This window comes from Mastomys coucha, unplaced genomic scaffold, assembly GCF_008632895.1.
Source record: "Mastomys coucha isolate ucsf_1 unplaced genomic scaffold, UCSF_Mcou_1 pScaffold21, whole genome shotgun sequence".
NCBI lineage: Eukaryota > Metazoa > Chordata > Mammalia > Rodentia > Muridae > Mastomys > Mastomys coucha.
Window position 1 is genome coordinate 98376315 of NW_022196904.1, and position 19231 is coordinate 98395545.

Genomic DNA, 19231 nt, shown 5'->3' on the forward strand with positions numbered 1-19231 from the left:
TGTTGCAGTATCTTTTGGGTATATGCCCAGGAGTGGTATAGCTGTGTCCTCCGGTAGAACTATGTCCAGTTTCCGGAGGAACAGCTAAACTGATTTCCAGAGTGGTTGTACCAGCTTGCAATCCCACCAGCAATGAAGGAATGTTCCTCTTTCTCTACAACCTCTCCAGCATCTGCTGTCACCTGAGTTTTTTTATCTTAGCCAATCTGACTGGTGTGAGGTGGAATCTCAGGGTTGTTTTGATTTGCATTTCTAAAGGGCATTCTTAACCAAAAAAGCACGTGGAACCTGGGAAAGAAGTGTTCTCCAAAGTATCTGGGCAAGGCTGTATTAGTGTAAGCCCACAGTGCCAAGTCCTCTATCCTATCTTCCCGAGTTTCCTAGCTGTACTGGGTTCTCAACTCAGTACCCTGGGAAGCAGCAGTCTGCCTGTATAAACTATTGCACTGCCTTGTGTTTTAGGGCACTGAGGACTGCTTGGCTTCATTCTCCCACCAGCTAATAGTGCTCTTTAGAACAAGAACAGTATCTTAACTCTCAATCCCAGCTTCAAAAATGTCAGCCCCTTATCAGTAACTTTCCTCCTTGATCACAAATGCTGGAAAACATTCTTAACAAGGACCTGGGAGAGAATTTAAAACCACCAAGCCAGTTTCATAGTCTCTATCCCTATGACAAGATCTAGACATGGACTAGATTTACCATGATGGCCTCTACTAGAATCTTTCACTCGGAACTTGGCAGGTGGGCAAGTTAATTCTCACACCCACACTCAGGACTTGTCTTTTGAGTTCTGTGACTTTCTTTCCTCCAACAAAGCTATTGTTCATTTTTTTACATTGTTAATTATATGTAGACTTTTCTGAAAGGGGCCACCTCTTACTCATGTTTACTCTGCATGTACAAAGTTCTCAAGATTTGATTCATAGTATACATGGCAGCCCACAACTCCCTGCAATACCAGGCCCAGGGCATCTGACACTTTCTTTTAGACTACTCAGGCACTACACACACATAGTGCACAGACATAAACTCAGGCAAACATACATATAAAATAATGATAAATAGTCCTAGCATGGTGGCACACACCTTTAATCCTAGCACTTGGGAGGTAGAAGAAGACAGATCTCTCGAGTTTGAGGCCAATCTAGTCTACATGATGAGTTGTAGACCAGTCAGGAATATGTATCATTTTTAAAGGAAAAAAAATGACCTGTATATATAAGTACATATGTACATTCATCTATGATATATACTACAACATATAAATTGTACACATATTCAAATACACAGAGACCAAAGAATTTCAGAAATAAAATTCATATGAGTTTTAATTTCTCTTATCTTGCAAATAAAACTGAAAAATCCAGATGTATTGGCAGCTGATAGACAGGTAACTCAGGGCCTGCTTGGGGCTGCAAATGGGTATGTATCAATCAGGAAGGAGAAGACTGAACTCCTAAAAGTCTGAATACTTGAAACAGCTTTATCATACGTGTTTGTCTGCATATACTAAAACATTCTTGAATAACCCCAGGGATAGCCCCACTTAAATGACTGTGTATGGTCCTCCCCACATGCTATTACATTCAATTCACTAATACTTTAACTGAGGAATTCAGCATCTATGCTCATCTAGAATTTGGCCTATAATATTCTTTTCTTTTCTTGTTCTAGATTGTATGGCACTTATCCTTTTTAATGAATTATTTAGACAAGACACAGTAAATATATATCAAAGTACATAGGATAAAATACTTAAAATAGTTTTTTTTAAAAAAAATCCTTTCTAAACTAACTACATATTATATATAACAGGAAGACATGTATAATATATAACTTTGTGCTTATATACTTTATAAAACTTGTAGCTGAGCATGATGGTGTACACCTATAAAACAAGCACTCAGGGCACAGGCAGAAGGATAAGAAATTCAGGTAATCCTCAGGTACAAACCTGACTAAAAAACAAAAAGAAAGATAGAAAAAACTTTTCAATTCACATGATGGCAAGATGAAGATGGTATAAGTAAAAAGAAAAGGTTTAACAGAAGTCGACTGCTACCCTGGAGTTTAAAAGGCTAGATATAGAGATTAAATGCAATCCAGGACCCAGCCAACATAAAAGTTTCTGGGGGCTGAGGAGTAACTCAGTGGCAGAGTGCTCGGCTAACAAGTACAAGGCCTTAGGTCTGATCACCAACAAAACAAGCAAATAAACAAACACGGGTGTTTCAAGAGCTGGGGCTGAGCCTGGCAGCGTACACGTACAATCCAGCACTTGGGAGGCTAAGGCCAGATCTCAAGGTCTAGACTGGCCTGGACTACATTTATAATCCTCTTTTGGGAAAAAAAAAAAGTATTTCTATGCTGTCAAGATAACTCTGCGTGAGTAACATGGAACCCACAGTACAAGGGAAAAACTGACTCCCACAAACTGTTCTCTGACTTCTATAGACAGGGACTCACAACATGCATACACGCATGCGTGCATACACATACACACATCTCTTTTTTATGTGTAGGAGTGTTTTGCCCACAGGTATATCTGCAAACACATGCATGTCTGATGCCCTTAGAAGCCAGAAATGGGTGATGCATCCCTTGGGACTGTTACTACAGAAGATGTGAGATGCCAAGTAAATCAAACCTGGGTCCTCTAAAAACCAGCCTCTTAAATGTTATGCCATCTCGCCAGCCTCCAGTAAATGTAATTCTTAAGAAGTTTTTCTAGGGCTGGAGAGATGGCTCAGTGGTTAAAAGCACTGACTGCTCTTTCAGAGGTCCCGAGTTCAATTCCCAGCAACCACATGGTGGCTCACAACCATCTGCAATGGGAGCTGATGCCCTCTTCTGGTGTGTCTGACGAGAGCAATGGTGTACTTATATACATAAAATAAATAAATAAATCATTTGTTTTTTTTTTTTAAAGTATTTCTAAGAGACACCAGAGATTCAGTCCCAGAGATAAAAGAAATTTTGAATAACCTAGAAGCAAGTATATAACAAAAGAGGAAATCAAGAGAGCAGAACCCTCAGACTGAGAGGTATGATGATGACGTGTCTGGCTTGAGAGTCTGTAAGTCCTGAAAAGCATGAAGACAGAGAACCACTTCTGTCCCTGAGCAGCTATCTTAGGAGAAACTCGAGGCATGGTGAGATAAAGACCTCTTCCGGAAAGCAGGGACAGCTGAGCCCTGCTGCTGGGTCGACTGTCCATTCTGTCTCCCAACTGGGACTCTGACCCCACCTCCCCCAAGCGTTATCAAGAGCATTGGGCTGCTCAAGAATCTAAACAATTCATACCAGTCTCTTCAAACCATGGTTCACCATGGTCTGAATCCCAAAGTGGTATTTTTAACTATCAAAATGAATCCTTGGGGATCTCTAACCTTCTGTAACTAAGCTGCCATCTGATAGCTGTCTGTGAGCAATGACCGGGGTTTGAATGTGCTGTCTGAAACGTTAGACGGCAGGAATGCAGCACTGCAGCCTCTTCAGGCATTGTTTGGATATGTACAAACAAACTTATCTCCCAGAGGCAAAGTTCACATGCTTGTAAAGACTCAGGAAAGAGAGAGGAGCAAAGGGACCTCAAAGGCCAGTTCTTATCCTGGGAAGATGGAAGACAGGCCTGGAATGCAGATGAATGTTGTACTCATTAAATGTCACTGTCCTATAGAAGAACATGATACATTTTATTTTGGCTTTTGTTATTTTTGTTTTGAGACAGGGGCTCACTGTGTAGACCTGGCTGACCTGGAACTCTCTATGTAGACCGAGGTGGCCTCAGCTCCAAAGATGAAGTTTTAAAAGCCATTCTTCCCCTCACCTCAAAGTTAGAAACTAGACCTTTCTCAGCAAAAATTAGCTCTTATCATTGCAGATACTGGATAGATCCTATTTTTATTTTTTTATTCTTATTTACATGTATGTGTCTGTGTCTGCAGTGTGAATATGCAGGCATGTATGTTGGTGTCTGCTGAGATCACAAGTGTCATATCCCCTTGAGCTGGACTTGCAGGCTACCTGACATTGGTTCTGGGAAGTGAACTGTTCTTCTGAAAGAGCAGCAAGCATTCTTAACCACTGAGTCACCTCTCTAGCTAGCCCTATATAGCCTACTTTTGAACACAGCACAGAACTAGTTTGCCTTTGTATAAAAGATGCCTGTGCACATATCTGCTCACTTCGAGTTCAACACAGAGGTTCCTATGCAACAGAAGAAAAAAATGAGACTCCCCAGGATGCAAGGAAAGGAATTTGGGTGAGATGATGACGAGAGAAGAAGGGATGGGTGTGGAGGCAGAGGGAAGAGGAGAAACAAGCATAAGACTCTGAAGGACTAAAACAGGTGGAAACTTGTTTGGCTGTCAGAATGGCTAATCTGGGGGAATTCTTAGGCATTACTCCTAAAGGGGTGAAAGAACATATGTGAGTACCACTTAGCCTACTGAAGGTTAAGAACAGATTCAGAAAGCCTTCATTCCCTCAAGTATCTGGGTTTTTCGTTCTTTGGGGACACAATTACTGTACCTAGCAAAGCAGACACCACACCAGACTTCCCTGTCCCAAGCCATGTCACTTCATAGCATACACATGAGACACTGGCTCACTTCAAGCATCACTAGACAAGGAAGCCAACCTTTCCTAAAGGTAATGAAAGACCATAGCCTGCCATCAACACAGATGCCATCTGCCACCAGTAACACTCGGTACATGCCTTCTGAGGAAAGGGGCTGAGCAAGAAGTGATCTCATGAAAGTTCAGCAAGGTGAGGCTTTATTCTGTGCATACCCAAGAATTACCAGATGACCACAGCTTTAATTAAATTACTCTCCCTTCCAGAATCTAGGTTTCTCCAAACATAGCCAGGAGAGGCAAATCCAGCAGCAATCTGAGGATCAGAGACCCAGAAATAACTGAGAAGACTGGAAGAGGCAAGGATGGAGATTTGCTGCTAGGAATCTGGAGAGCTAAAGAGGTTTCAGGATTTTGTTATTGTTTTAATAACTGAGACTACTTGTTTCTTTTTTTTTTTTCAACTTTTTTTGTTGTTTTTTTAAAGATTTATTTATTTTTTTAATGTACGAGTACAGTGTAGCTTTCTTAAGACACACCAGAAGAGGGCATCAGATCCCATTAGAGATGGTTAAGAGGCACTATGTGGTTGCTGGGAATTGAACTCAGGACCTCTGGAAGAGCAGTCAGTGCTCTTAACCGCTGAGCCACCTCTCCAGCCTGAGACTACTTGTTTCAACTTATCCAAGAAAGTCTTGAGATGGTTCTGCTACAGTTTATTTCACCTGCTATTCTGAAGGACAGAAGAGAAGATACACCTTCCAGATAAGACCCATCTACAAACCTAACTTCTTCTCTATATTACCTATGTACCCCACCCCCATGACTTAAACCTTTAAGACACAAGACTAGGAAAAGAAATGGGAAGACTGAGATGGATCACAGCAATATAGAGGAGAAAAAGAGGAAAAATAAAGTAACATGATACAGAACTTAATAAGGTCATTCTGACTAAATTCTGTTCAGCTGGCCCCTGTGAGAAACTTTGGGAACTGGGTGAGAAACTGAAAGCAAATGACTGACCAGATGAACTGAGAACCTAGCCAGAGCACGCAGAATCTCTCTTCAGTCTGGTGACTTTAACCTCTCTCTCAGAAGAACCTGGACATACAGCTGTCTTCACAGGGCCTCAGCAGCATGGCTCAGTAATTATGGTTGTGCATTAGACATGTAGGAACCAGCACCCCACACTCTCAAAGCAGAAAAGATTTCCTAGACTGCAGGATATAGCACTTCTCTTGTCTGGCTTCAGGGGCTCCAATGCAGCTGTGTCTAGGGGGAAACTAAGGGTCAGGACACAGACCACAATAGCTTTATAAAAAAGGCGCATTCCTCAAAAATGTTTTCAAGATGGCCTTCAATTCTGTTTTCCATTCTCCAACTGTGCTGGCTAGTATCACCAAGCCAGTCATCACGCCAGAGAACACAAACAAAGCAGTATTCCAAAGGTGCTTTGCTATGGTCAGGTTCTACGGCCAGCATAAGTGGGAGTGGGGGTTTCTCCAACAAAGGAGGTTACCTAGACAAGACAGACAGGCATTAAGGGTTAAAGATAGATGGGAAACGAGTGTACAGGTATATCTTACAAAGAGAGCTTCTTAAGTGCTGTTGATCATTTGCCCAAACCCTACCAAGGCAGAGTGGTGTCCTCAATAGTCAGGTTTTATGGACACAAGCCGGAAATTACATGGAGTCAAATAACCCTTGTAATTCCTTAAAAAAAGACAAGCCACAGTCTCTCAAGAGATTTTCAATTAAATATTCTTCATACATATAATCTCTGTATGCTTAAGACTCTCAGAATTAGAAAGGCTCAAGGAGTCTATAGTTCTCACAAAACATTTGTTAGTAGGAAACCCAGTAATATTTTCCAAATGCTTTTGCCCAGCATTTGGGAGTTACCTAGTATCACCTTGCTTGTGTATGGACTTGTTCTAATCCCTCAATCATTCCTCCCAACTGTTTTTATTACAAAACTGCCCTAAAAGAGGGGAAGCTGAGAGCAGAGGTGCCACTCCACCACTAAAAATCTGGGTGAGCTGGAAACAGTCCCTTCTGCTTTCTTGGCTCCCATCTCCCCACTGTGAAAAGAAACGAAACTAGATGAACTCTAAGAGTCTAGAAAACTGAGTTACTGAATGAAAAAGCGCTCTGCAATGTTCATGGTGCTTCACAGACATGTCAGATGGGTATGGATCAGCCCTTTCACAAGTCAGAAACTTTATTGAGCACATTCCTCCTCCTCAATTTCATCCTTAGTAACCCACATCTAAGTCCTGCCTATCTCACACTGGAGCACTCTCCAGAATTCACTCCCTTCTCTATAATTAATTGTTCCAGCTCTCTATATACCTTTAGCAAGTGACTTTGCTAAGTGTCTGCCCTCTCCAGTGTCCCTGCTTTCTTCTGCCAGAAACATTTCCAGGATCTGGAGTTGGCTTGGCAGCTAAGGAGAGCTACATCAGGCAGCTCACAACCACCTTTAACTCCAGCTCCAGGGATCCAGTGGTGTCCTCTGCCCTCTGTGGGACACTCACACATATGCACACATGCAGGCATACATACTTTAAATTTAAATTAAACTAAACAAGATTTCTACATAACTCCACTCTCACCAACTCACTTCCCGTCTCCTGTGCACCAAAGTCAAACTCATAGAGTAAAAACCATGGCTCTGCCCCATGAGACATACTGGTTCAGGACAGCTCAGCACAGTGAGCCTTGGATAGGTACTACATTCTTTCTCTATGGCTGCTGTTCTCCACATACAGAACACATTTGGCCTTTCTTTTACTTATAAAGTCAACCCAACTTTCAAAGACCAAGGGGGAAAAAAAAACTCTGCCTCTTTCAAGAACGTTTTCCTACAGTTTTAAGACACAACTTTCTTGTCACCCACCTACAAAGGTATGTGTAGTTAACAACCAACAAGTTAAAGCTTGGATATTCTTTATTCCACAACATATTCTTTATGTCTCTCTACACAGATAATAAATTCCCTCTTGCTAGAACCCAAGCTTTATAAAATGTGTGCATTACACTGTTAGTTAAGCTGAGAAAGTCTGCAAAGGCTTGATGACTGCATAGCAAGGCCTTACTTTTCTGCTGACAATCAACAAAGATGGTGCAGGACGCACAGTCGGGAGGAGAGAACATGGACTTGATGCTATCCTGACCCTGAAGTACTTTTTTACCTTTTTATCCCTGCTTTCACCAGCTTTTGGGAGGAAAGGCCCCATCCCAGGCTTAAACCGATGGCTCTACAGGTGAGCCCAAGCACTCCAAGCAATGTGCAGACAATTATATTTAGCTCCATTCTCACCATCCCAATGGGCCTACTTATAGTGGCAGCTGCTCACCATTCCTAACTGTAGTGGGAAGATAAATAGAAGGAGCGACAGGAAGAAGAGCCAACACTAGTAGGAGTCTTCCAATACACATTTCAGATGTAGGCACTTCAGCTAGTTCTGTTTCAAATTAAGCCCCTTCCTCAAGGTCTGTTTCAAATTAAACCCCTTACTAGAAGGTTTTATGTAGCTCAGGATGACCTCAAACTCACTATAAAGCTGAGGATGACCTTGAACTTTTGATCCTACTTCCACAGTTTTAGTTCTGAGATTACAGGCATACTCAGCTATCTGGTATATGTGATACTGGGGATCCAACCCAATGCTATCCATGCTAGGCAAGAGCTCTACTCACTGAGATACACCACTAACCAGCCTCATCTTTTTTTAAAAATTTCATTTACTAGTTTTATTTATGTGTGAGTGTTTTGCCTACATGTATGTATTGCAACACACGTGCGCTTAGTGCCCGCAGAGATCAGAAGTCATTGGATATCCTGGAACTGGAGTTACAAGATGGTTGTGGACTACCATGTGAGTGCTGGTTATAGAACCTATAGAACCTGGCTTTAGGACCTCAGCAAGTGGTTTTAATTAATTTATTTATTTTTACTTATTCAGTTTACATTCCACTCACTACCCACTCCTAGTCGCCTTCTCCCCACAATCCTTTCTCCATCCCCCCTCTTATCCTCCTCTGAGCAGGTGGGGGTCCCCCTTGGTATTCCCTCACCCTGACACTTCAAGTCTCTCAGCAAGTATTCTTAACCACTGAGCAATCTCTTCAGTTGTTTTTTTTTAAGACACACTCTCCCTATGTAGCTCGTGTCGGTCTAGTACTTGATGCTTGATGCTATTTTGTCCCGCTAGCCTTGGACTTTTCCTAAGTACCATTAAGTGCTGGGTTATAGCCATACACCATCATATCTGGATGTACCCATGTCTTTTGAAACCTGAAAGATGTAGGGCATATGAGAAGAAATTTATACCTTACCAAGACAAGAGAGCATCACAGGCCAAGTCATCAAGGACTGACAGCTACCAAGAAGCTTTTCATCATTAAGGCAGCCAAAAAGCTGGAAGGCAGACCGTGCTGACCAGTCTACTCTCAAATACAGTAGTTCTGCCCCCATGACACTCTGCCAAGACTTCCCTTACAGACCAGAACCATACAGGTATATGGTAGGTACAAGGCAAGAAGGCCAGGCAATGGATCAACTCCATTCCTAGAGGAAGTGCCTCATACCCAAGGCATTTAGCAGTGTAGGCACATGCAAACATTTCCAAACCCACGTCCCCACTGCTTCTGGCCTCAGTTCACTCTGGGACAATCCCACTTTCCCACTCTCTAGAGCCTGCATCTGCCATACTCTCCAGACTTGCTATCCTTCCTGGGTCTTTAGAAGGGCTCATTTCCTCTCTCCACATTCAGGCTCATCCCTCCAGTTAGCCATGCTTTTAATGTCTTCATGGTCCCTTCCTACTTTACAGGGGCAAATGCTGCTGCCCCCAGAAACTTTTGAAGACAGGTGAAAATGGAACCTGCCTGCAGGGGAAGGGGGTACTTACAGACACTTTTCAGAGTACCAACACTGACTGGTGAAACATCAGTTAGGTGAGAGCCAGAGACAACCTCATACTTGAGTCTCAGCTCCGTCCTTATGAAATGCATCCATACTACCCATCTTAAATACATAGGATCACAGGAAACTGAGCATTGGCTCTGCTCCACACCCATCCCTTTCAGAAAGACAGGCAAATTGGAAATGTTTTAGAAAGAATTAATGCTAAGCCCCAATAAGGTGGCACACTCCTTTAATCCCAGCACTCAGGAATTTAAAGCAGAAAGATCACTTTGAGTACAGACTGAGTGCTTAGCAAGACCCTCTCCCTAAAAGACAACTCAATACTACAACCCCATGAAGATAGTTCCTAGATGCAGAATTCCAAGAAAAGGCCATTCCACCTTCAACTGCTCTGGTCGCCTTTCAGAGTCTCCACAAATCTGTTTTAACATTCCACATCACAGAAGCAGGAAGCAATTGTGCCCCACACTGTCCAGAGACAGAATTGGGCAGAAAGGAATGTAGGCAGCTTCCAAGAAAAAAAAAAAGGAAACCAAGAGCTCAACCACAGTTTCCCAGATCCTGAAGTGGAGGCACTAGGCTTACAGTAAGCACTCTGGTACCTCAGAAACTGCGATGGAAACGTCCTCAGATGTGAAAGAAAAACAAAAGAGAAAAAAGACACCCAGACAGAGCACACCTGAGCTCCTCCCCAATGTGTCACTGAGTGATTGGTGGCTACGCTTGAATGTGAGCCAGGGTCTTACAGAAAGAAATCCATAGCTACTTAGGCACAGAGAGGCCCACATAAGCCAGAGGTTGGGAGTTCCTACCCTGGGATAAGCCCTAGTATCATCTGCCCTCTGTGCAACAGGCTTCTTTTCTAACATCTTCAAGGAAATGGGTGGAACCAGAAGGAGATCCCAGCATCTGACAGGAAGCCAAAGCTGGTAAGTGGTTGGGTTCTGCTGATTCCAACTCTGTTCTTTCCTCTTTCTTGCCACAGAGGTTGTAACGCTTCTTGCAGTTCTCCTACGAGCTGTAGGCTCCCCAAGAATCTCCACCACAGTTCCTAGAAGCCTGTGCACGGCAAGGCTGAGTAGAGAAATCATCCTGCAGACATGCCTTTTCCATTTTATCACCCAACTAAGAGACTCTGCTGGGAGATACACATGGGAGGCAGGAGAACATCCCAGAAAGGAAGTCACTAAGTACGCCTTCTTCTTCTGAGCTAAAATCTATATTAAGCCACTGAATAATATTAATTTAGAGATGATTCAAACCAAGGCTGGGGAGGTGGCTTAGTTGGTAAGGTGCTTGCTACTCCAGCCTGAACAACCAAGTTCAGATCCCCAGCACCCGTGTAAAAAGCAGAGTATGTCTTTATGCCAGAGCTGGTAGTCAGAGACAGGCAGATCCTGGGAGCTCACTGGTTGGTCTAGCCAAATCAGTGCACTCCAGGATCCATGAGAGATCTTGTCTCAAAAAATTAGGTGGTAAATGACTAAGGAAGATACCAAATGCCAACCTCTGGCCTCCATACACACATGTGCACACAGGTGCCCAGCATCCTAGCCCCAAGATACACACACACATACAGAGAAAGAGAGAATTAAATTTTAAAAAATAAATCAAGTCTAAGACAGCTCTCCTTTCCTAGGAAAAGGCAATTCCTAATTGGGACTCCAGACAACACTTCCCCTTTGTACTTCATATAAGATACATCCACAAGGTTTGCAAACTTTAAGCAAGTCTTATTATCATCACAAGAAGCATACAAGATCACGCTAGTTTGTCCAGTCCTCAAAGGTTTGTACTCACCACCAAAGTTTCCTTCAGGTCCCATGGAGACAACAGGAGGCAAGAATCAGACAAAGCTTTCTCCAGAGCCTTGATTGCTGACAGAATTAGTGGTGGCTCCAGACACCCCACAAGCAGGAAAGTGGCTAAGCACCTGGAATCTCCCTTCTGAGCACCGGCAAACTAGCTGATGTCATCTCTCTAGCTGACACATGTCTGCCTCCTGGGCCCTGGGATTTTACCCATCCTCACCTCAAAATTGCACAATAAAGATCTGCAGCTGCCTACTTCAGCCTCTGACTGCCTTTTGACTGAAGGACTTGTGACAGAGAAAAGGTATTAGTTTCACCCTGGCCTCTGGCCACATAGTTTACTCCTAACTTTAGCCCAAAATACATGCTGCTCTTCCTCAAACAGACAAAGCTACAAAGGAATTCAAAAAGAACATCCTGGGCCCTGCAAAAATAAGGTCGAGAAGAGATAAAAATCAGCCAAGTTGTATTTCTCTGGAACAGCAGATAGGACACAGGCCAATCCCCAGGCAGAAACATCTGGGCAAACTTTCTTCATCCTAACAGGGAAGTTTTGGTCACCTGGAGCCCAGTACAGTTTGGAGTCTTATTCAAAAAGTAGTTTTCTTTTCCTGAATCTTCATTCCACAAAGAGATGCTGCAGGTTACACACAGGGAACCAGGTCATCTTCAGTTTGCCTAAGTGAGCAGCATGTGTACTCTGTAGGCAATGTACACAACTTCTGACTGGGAGCACTGCATGTAAGCGCTGATTATCTCCTAGTCAAATATAGGAAGGGATAAGTCCATTCTCTCCACTCAATATGTCTGAAGAACGTGATCCTAGCATAGTCAGATCCCAATTTCCAATGAGGAGCTTTCAGCTAGCTACAGCTTGTCCTGACAAGACACACAGGGAGAGAAGGCAGAGCTTAGAAAAGCTAAGCATAGCTAACTCCATCACCTCTAGCTTAGAGACTTCAGCTCACAGAAAGCTCACGCTTTCCTTATCTTGCTCTCAGAATCCTTTGAAAGTACTTTTCTTCCTCACTAACAGGAGTGGAGTCAAGAGTCAATCAATTTTATAAAATGACAACATACACATTAGACATGACAAATGGGTGCACGGATAAACTGATTACTAAAAAACATGACTGAAATTTGACTTACATGTGGTAAAGAAACAAAACATCATCTCTGAAAATACTAACAAAAAGATATGCAATTACATAGTGTTTACAGCTTGTATGGTAGTTCAGGAAGAAGAGGTTAATTAAAAGATAGAGCTGCATGCTTGTTACTGCAGCACAAATTCTAAATCTGGAAAGGTACATAAAAGATTGGCAAATTTGCACATCCCTGCATGTGGATGTCAGCAAACTCATGAGGCATTCCATTTTTTTTTTTTTAAGGAAAAAAAAAAGCGGAGCTAAGCATGATGATACATGCCTATAATCCAAGAACTCAGAAGATGAAGGTCAGAGGATCAGAAGTTCAAGGTCAGCCTCAGCTACATACCAAATTAGAGGCCAGCATGAGACTCAAAAAGTTTTAATTTAAAAATAAAAAATAAAAATAAAAAGTGGACCACTTCAGGTATTTTCAAGGGTATTTTCCAGGGCAACACACTAATGCATTAATACTTCACACCATCTTAAAAAAAAAATTTTTTTTTTTTTTGAGAAAGGATCTCTTTACATAGTCCTGGCTGTCCTGGAACTCACTCTGTAGACCAGACTAGCCCCAAACTCACAGAGTTCATATCTCTGCCTCTTCTTCCCAAGAGGAATTAAATATACAGTTACTACCACACTAGGCTACCATTAAAAAATTTTTCTTATTTTTGTTTGTTTTTCAAGGCAGTGTTTCTGTGTGTAGACCTGGCTGTCCTGGGTATGTGCCTATCAGTGTAGGTGCCCTCAGAAATCAGAGGCATTGGATCCCCTGGAGCTGCAGCCATCCAATATGGGTTCTGGGAACAAAACTCCAGTCATCTGAAAATGCAGTATTTGTCCTTATCTGCAAAACCATATTGCCTACTCTATGCCATCTAATTTTAAGTTTCTTTTTAATTTAATTTTGTGAGAATTTCATACTATATTTATACCATTTCCATCCCTTCTTATCCCCACTCTAACTCCTCCTGTGTCTCCCCAGCATTCCTTATATTCATGACCTCCTCTTCTTTGATTGTTATTCACTCTCATGAAGACACAGCTCTCGGAGTTCACTAGTGTTGCTTGTATGTAACTGTGTTTAGGGCTGACCACCTGGAACTAGATAACCTATCAGGGGCTTGTCTTTGAAGAAGACTGATTCTCTTCTCAGCAGCCATTAATTGCCTGTAATTTTTCATCTAGGGATAGGGCCTTGTGAGGCTTCCCCTATGTCAACTGATGGAGTCACTGTGCTGTTCTTGGTGGCTGTATTAAGATTTTGTGAGTGCAGCTTACCTGTAATTCATTCATATGGATATATAGATGCACACATATATTCACTATACACAGCTTTGGTCTCATGGAGTCCGTTTCTTTCAAGTATACCATATATTTGACCATATTCACCCCTACCTTCCCCATTCTTCCCCTTCCCTAGCCCCCCTCCTGCTTCCTTCTTTCTTCCTGTAGCAGTTTTTCTATTTCCATGTATATTTATACATAAGAGTTTTATGTGTCTATAAAAATACACAGGATATACGAATGAGAGAAAACATGCAGCATTTGTCTAAGTTTGGCTTTATTTTACTTAATATGATAATCTCTAGCTGTATCCATTTTCCAGAAAATGACATAATTTCATTTTTCTTTATGGCACCACACTGTCCCTTCCATTCCCAAATGTCTTTCTTTTCAGAAGTGTTCCCAGTACAAAGCTTATCAGTCAAGATTAGAATAATTGATCATAATGATAACCAAAGAGGAGTAGACAAGAAAGGTCTTTCCTGAATTAACTAAGCAAAATAAGTAGATGAGAAATCAAAGAAAAGAGCAGGACTAAAGGCAAGATAAATAGAAGTTGGAGAGATGGCTTGATGGCTCAGAGCACTGAGTGCTCTTCCAAAGGATCAGGGTTCAATTCCTAGCACCTACATGATGGTTTACAACCATCTGTAATTCCAGTCCCAAGGAATCTGATCTCTGAAGGCACCAGGTACAAAAATAGTACACAGATATACATACAGGCAAAACACCCATACTAAAAACAAACACACACACAAAAGCTGTGAGTAGTATCTGAAAAATAAATACTGAATTACATATGGCTGATGAATTAGCAGGTTCATGGGTACCCACAACAGGACTGGCCACAAGGAACATCTGGCATTACTTGACAATTACCAGTTGGGTCACCAGCTTAGAACAACTTAAGACCAAAATGGAATGGGAGCAAATAAGCTCACAGCCTCTTACCAAGCCCCAAATCAAGCCATTATTTCAATCAGATGTTGTTAGCGTCCACAATGAGCACGTTTACAGAACCCACATTGGCATTCACTTCCTAGTTTCCTAGGGCTGCCTAGATAACAGGGCCTTAAAGAATAAGATAACACTCCTTAAAGAATAGGATCTGTGTCACCCAGTCCTAACAATTCCAGTGGACCAGAAGGCACCCTGGATATTGGTGAGGGAGCATCAGGATGGAATCAGGGCTGATAGAATGCAACTGTAAATGAATATAGTGTGATGAACACTGTGGTGACTGTCCTAGGGAAGAGTGATAATAAAGACTGTGGAATAACAGAGAAGGCCTGCTTCAAAGTATACAGAGCCCAGTAACTCTTCTCTCCAGAACTATCCTGGAGTTCCCTGGCTTTTTCTAGCAGGTTTCAGCAGTTTAGGAGCCTCTGAGTGATGAGGGTAGGTATGCTGCCACAGCCTCATTACTAACCACATAGAGATTTGTGTCCCCTACCCCATTTACAATTTACCAAGAACCACTGGGTAAAAAAAGACCTCAAGGGTCCAGCTCATTCTACAGTGATGGAAATTGAGGTAAATCTTTAAAGAGAAAGGAAAAGGGGTCTAAATGAGGTAAGACCTGACTAAATCTCAAGGCATTTCAGAAGGGAACAAGATGAAGCAGCAGCAGGGTTCTGCTTCTGTCAATATATGGAGAAGGAAAGCTGGGGTTTGTGTATGCAGAAGCTAAACCAAGGAGCATCTCTCATCTCTTTGGTCTACTCTTATTTCATAGCTCTTGGTAACAGGATCCCCTAAACACTCTGCCTTTCCTTGCTAGACCAAATCCTGCCTCATTCAAAGCCTAAGATTTGGAACAGAGCCATGTACAGCACAGAAGGAGCCATCAAAAAACACTGGACTTGTTATCAAACATTTAAGGTTTCCTGAAACTCCAACTTCCAAGGACCAGTATCCACAGGGTGGGGAAATCAAAGCCAGGTGAAGATCCAGGTTGAGTCTGTGAAGGAGGTGAAAGGCGGGAGGAGGCATTCTGGAGCTGGTTACACAGGACAAGCTTCTCTGATCCCAAAGCAACAGCAAACAGATGCATGGCCCAGAGCAAACCCAGGGGTGGCCAAAGCAGCTACCCCCAGAAGTGAGCTTTGTCAGAGAATGTCCATCATTTTATTCCACTTTCTACTTTCTCACGATGACTGCCTAGACCAGCTTTATCATCACATAGATCATAGAGTTACTTTCTGGTTCTACTAAGGAAGAGCTGCACTTACAGCAATGGTTTTGTTTCTGTGTACTCACTCCTTGGCGCCTAGGCTTACTCTCTGGGTTTGCACACCCATCAAGTCTCATCTGTATCATGAAATAAGGACACTTTTGACAAAAGAAAATTTAAACACAAAAGACGCCTGGTACAAGATCAAACCACAAATTAGTAGTGCAGCAGAGATCAGACTCTAGTTCTCCAAGCATGGTCCATCAGTCCTCCCAACCGACCACAACACCTCTGTTATGGGACAACATCTGCACTAGAGTACAGAGACCAAGAAGCAAAACAATTTATCTGCAAGTCATTTTAAGGAAAAAAGCACAGCTAGAATGTTTGGCAGAGAATAACCAAATATTTCTTCTGTGACCTCTGACAGCAAGAAGACTGGGAGACTGTGGGAGAGTAGGCAGAGCACACAAGGAAATGGGAGAAAGACCACTGCAGACCAGGCAGATGGGTGACTAGACAAGAAAAAAATGTGATGCTAATCTGAGGACATGCTGAGTCACGGTTTTTGAAAGGTGGCAGAGACTTAAATACTGGGTTCCAGATTTATGAATAAAGTGCTACCAATGCAGATAAGGTCTAGAAGAAAATTTAGCAGAATTGTTTTTGAGGAAGAATTATTAAAGAAAGCACAAAAAGTTCCAACAAAGAGAAAAGAACTGATTAAAAAGTCTATGCAACTAAAAATTTCAGGGCAACAAAGAAGCAAAAAAACATTCTTCTGGCTAAGACACAGAATTTTGAAGCAACAAACATGGAAACAAGGCCCATGGTCTCAACTGAAACCTAGTTTAGAAATAGAAACCAAAGGTTACATTCCAGGTAAGGAAAGGAAGAAGAGAAAAGCTGGAAAAGACCTTATTGCCTAATTGGCAAGACTCCATGAGTGTGATATGGGAGCCTGGGACACGTCAGAGCCTATCTGCAGGGCACCATGACTGAACCTGGAGGCAGCTCAAGGGACCTCATCAAGGATCTTCCAAAAGGAGCAAGAGCACCAAGATCAACCCACTGTAAAGAAACTACTATGCAGAACTAGGCCTTACATGAGGGGCTAGAGAATTGGCTCAGTGGTTAGGAACACTCATTGCTCTTACAGAGGTTCCAGGTTTAGTTCCTAGTACCGTCATGGTAACTTACAATCAGCTGTAACTCTAGCTCCAAGGAATACCATGTCCTCTCTTCTGGTATCCAAGGATACCATATGTCCATGGTTCATTTACATAAATTCAAGCAAAACACCTATACATAAATCTTTTAAGACAGTAATAGCTTAGATAGATAGATAGATAGATAGATAGATAGATAGATAGATAGATAGATAGGTAGATTGATAGATAGACGACAGACAGATAGAAAGCAGGTTAGAGAGCCAAGCTTCTGGAGTTTGTAGTAAGAAATAAAAATTCTCAAATTTTTATTAGTCACCCACATGATGGCTAACAACTATGTAACTTCAGTTACAAGGGTAGGCATCAGGTAGGAATATAGTGCACACACATACATGCAGGCAAAAAACTCATATACATAAAGTAAATCTATGAAGAATTTTCAAATTGAAAATATATCAACACATACACACTACAATTTTAATTTTAATTAACTCAAATGACTTTGTCCAACAGTGTAATGGATGAGCATAAGGTCTTTATTCTGTTACCCTACTTTTGTTTTTTTCTGTAATGTTGTTGTTTGTATTTTGAAACAGGCATCACTATTTAGTTGGGGGAGGGGGAGAGCACTTGCCTCAAAATCCTCCTGCCTCAGCCCTCCAAGTACTGAAATTCCAGGCATGAGCTACCACGCTACCACCCTAGCTTGTCATTTAGTTTGTTCTGTTTGTTTAGTTTCTGAGACAGGGCCACTAGACTTTTTTTTTTTTCTTCTGTTTGTATGTCATGGCATCCATCCAAAATTTATTAAAGTAAAAATAACACCACACACAGCACACCACAGCACACAGAAAGACAAATTCCCCCTATGAAAAAGGAGGATCCAAAGCTAGAGTCTTCAATTATTTATTTATTGTTTTGGTCTGCAAAAGTCCCCTTTTATATGAAGCAAAGATAACATATTTGAGGTTCAAAATCTGTTTATTTTTGGAAAAACTTAAAACCTAGGAAATGTCCCTGAATAAGAAACAAGCAAACAAAAGCTGTGTTCTATGACATCTCATACCCTCAGTATGCCACCCTTCTCCTGGGAAAACTGGTGGCAGGTAAATTCAGGACCCACTTCTTCTACATATTTCCTCTCCAAAAACACTCTCAAATGCTCCTGGCACCTCCCCCTTCCATTCCTCTTTTAGCCAGCATTTTTTTCTTCCCAGTGGCTCCAGACAGTGAATGGGTGCAGCTTCTTAGCCCAGTTGCCAGTGTTCCCTCTTGATTTTAAAATATTCCCTTGGCTCATGTTTTAAATGGTTGTTCCAGCCCTGGATTTTGAGAAGCTGTGGAACTTTTAAGAGGTGAGAACTACATAGCAGTAGGTCACTAGGAGTGGGCCTTAAAGGTTTTATCAGGTCTCTGGTTGTAACACTCTCTGCTTCCTTATCTGTTGTGATGTCAACAGACTTAACCACTTTGTTCCTGTCACCAAACATGAATGGTTTGTCCCACTCTCCCATTGTGCTGAGCCAAGACCTTAGAAACTAGGAGATAAAAGAAACGTTGGTCACTTAGGCTGTGAAAGTGTTCTGGGCACAGTGAATGGAAGGTAACTACTACAACCTAACAGCATGAGTTCCCCTAATTTACTGCACATAATTTTGGCAGGCAGAGGTATCACAGGTGGAAGGGCTTGGGAATCAAATGAACCAAAGTTCTAATTCCAGATCTCAGGCAAGCTTCTCCACCTCTCTGAGACAATCAGATTAATGAAAGTGCAAAACCTAAAAAAAAGGAAAGGAAAGAAGAGAAGTAGGTAGGCAGGCAAAGCCGGAGCTACTACTCAGTATTTCAAATGTTTGTCTCGATAGAAGAATGCACAAAGCCCTAGAGGCTGAAAGCAAAGGGCTGCATAAACCAATGGTTGTGGCGCATGCCGATAATCCCAATACTGGGAAGTGGAACAGAAGGATCAGAAGTTCAAGATCAGCCTTGGATACACAGAACTCTTCTTTTAAAAAAAGAAAAAGGCAGTATGCCACAGCACACACAGTAGAGCTTCTGTGCTGACTCAATATTTACTTGGTAGCCAACAGCAGTAGTTTTGGAGACTGTTTTGAAAATAGTGC

The 19231-nt window shown here is 42.1% G+C and overlaps 1 protein-coding gene across 6 annotated transcripts in view; it reads right to left on the reverse strand.

Annotated features, from left to right (window-relative positions):
• The window catches only part of Dennd2b (DENN domain containing 2B), a 190282-nt gene that overhangs the window by 109939 nt on the left and 61112 nt on the right, over nucleotides 1-19231 (reverse strand). The window contains exon 1 of one of the 6 annotated variants that reach the window (XM_031387818.1): nucleotides 11315-11337. The exons of the other annotated variants lie outside the window; for them this stretch is intronic. The gene's annotated coding sequence lies outside the window, so the exon portion shown is untranslated. Of the gene's footprint in view, nucleotides 1-11314; nucleotides 11338-19231 lie in introns of those variants that run through there. 6 annotated transcript variants of the gene reach the window in all.